Source organism: Arachis hypogaea, chromosome 16 (genome assembly GCF_003086295.3).
Source record: "Arachis hypogaea cultivar Tifrunner chromosome 16, arahy.Tifrunner.gnm2.J5K5, whole genome shotgun sequence".
Taxonomy (NCBI): domain Eukaryota; kingdom Viridiplantae; phylum Streptophyta; class Magnoliopsida; order Fabales; family Fabaceae; genus Arachis; species Arachis hypogaea.
In genome coordinates, this window is record NC_092051.1 from 85,364,794 (window position 1) to 85,367,019 (window position 2,226).

General features: G+C 30.9%; 1 pseudogene; it reads left to right on the forward strand.

Annotated features, from left to right (window-relative positions):
• The first annotated feature begins 252 nt into the window (after window positions 1-252).
• On the forward strand, window positions 253-1,727 carry LOC112757204 (uncharacterized; annotated as a pseudogene).
• Window positions 1,728-2,226: the final 499 nt, after the last annotated feature.

A 2,226-nucleotide genomic window follows, 5' to 3' on the forward strand; every position in this document is an offset into this window, starting at 1 on the left:
TTTGTCCTGAAATCAAGCAAATAAAGTGCATCAAAGCTAGGTTCTAACCCATGAGATCATGCATCATTCAATTTATCATTCAATTTATGCATAATTCTCATGAAATCATATAAAATTTACAATGTTTGCTTGAATCAAGATGTAAATGATTATTTACCCAAAACATGCTTATTTCCTAAGAAAGTGCATGAAACTACCCTAAAACCATAAAGAAAAGGTCAGTGAAACTGGCCAAAATGCCCTGGCATCATTTCACCAACACAATTAGAATTGTTAGCGAAGACCTACAAACACAAGGATGAGACATGGGTGGATAAGAAATCAAAGCATGTTGAGATGAGTCTATCTTAATGAAAATATATATCTCTCTCTCTGTATGTATTAAACAATATTGCATTAGGGCTAGTGTTTGAGCTCATAGGGTTTTTCTGTTTATATGGCTATGTGCTTGGAGTTATTGGAACTCTAAATTTGAGATTTTTTAATATGCAAGTAAAAGTAGAAGTTGATGAATTTAAAATTTAAAAATTCGTATACAATATTTATGAACTGATCAGGTTTTAAATTTAAGTTTTTTATTTTTAAATAGAAACTGTTTGAATTTGTGTGCCTTTTATGAAACTTCAACTAAATAGTTGTTTCTATGGGTGGTTAACTTTTCTAAGTAACTGCATGTTTAGATTTCTGTGTAGAAAGTTCTGGATTGGTTGAAACACCTAAGAGACGTTATATAGTTGCTCACTGAACTACAATGCAAGTGTTTTTTTTTGGGCCTGAACTCTAATGCTAGTTGAACTGTTATCGTTTAATTTATAGAATCTAAAGCCCAAATTTAAAGAACCAAAAATGGGTGAAATCCGACAACATTAAAGTGCCATAACCAGTTGAAATATCAATTAGTACAAATAATTCTTCCTCATAATATGATAGATTATTAAAAACTCATGAAAAAGTTAGATAAATTATACAATATATACAATTTAATAATAAAGTAATGTTTTCAAACCAGGTTTGTTATTAATTTACATTTTGACGTTATGGCAGCATTTAGTGAGAATTTCAGGCTAACTGGCTGCTTGAGTTCCTCATAATATGCTAGTTGCAAGTTGGATTCATTTGTTGTCACAACTTTATTCTCTAATAGTTTACCAAGTTCATTAAGTCTTTGATCTTTGTAATTGTTACTTAGCATGCTTTATTTTTAGTTTTCAAAGAAGCACTTAACATATACTTTAATTTTCTACATGTATAGTGATTCTTTTTCTTTTTATTTTCTCGTGTAATAATTGATCTGATTTTGATATTGGCAGGATGAATTTAAGAATGCTATAGAATAAGCTATGCAAAAATCTCCTGAAGAAGGAAGTAATGCACCAAATGAGATGTATGTGTGGTGTGAAATAGCTGGAGTTAAAAAGGGAAGAATTTATGGACTTGGAATAGAATCCACCACAATTGACAAAAGACCTAGTTATCGTGGCTCCAGTTCTTAGTCATCCGATTGGTTGCGAAGGTCCGAACATAAAGATATAATGAAGAAAATGCAAGAAGAGAACAATGACTTGAAAACTAGGTTGGAAAAGGCAAAAAAAGGACTTGAACTCAATAACCGTATGCTTCAAGAAATGATGAAAAATCTTAACTTTAAAATTCCGATTCCTCAACTAGAAGGTGGAGAAATAAATATAGGAGAGGATGAAGATGGTGAACGTATGTCTGAAGAGTGATTATTTCATTGTAGTTGTGATGCTAGTTAGTTAATAGACTTTAAATAATGTAATTAGTAATTTGGGAGTCTTGTTTACTTATTATTGTTGTCATCTATGATATTGAATTGATGAGTTATTTTGGTTATTGTTTAAGTGTGTTATGTTATTTTGGTTATTGTTTAAATGTTGTTTACTTTTATGTGTTAAGGTGTAGGTCTTGTATTGATGTTTTTCAATATTTGATGGCATAAATGTAAAAATTTAGTAAAAATAATAATTAAAAAATTAGAATCAGCCATGGAAATTTGGTCACTAAAATGCTTGGTTGCTAATTAGCGACCGATTTAGCAACTGAAATGTTGGTTGCTAAAATATAGGTCCACATTTAGCGACTGAAATAGAGATTGAAATGTTGGTCACAAATTAGCGATTGATTTAGCGACCGAAATAACGGTTGCGAATTGGAGACCGAAACACCGGTTGCAAATTAGTGACCGATTTACCGACTAAAAAGTTG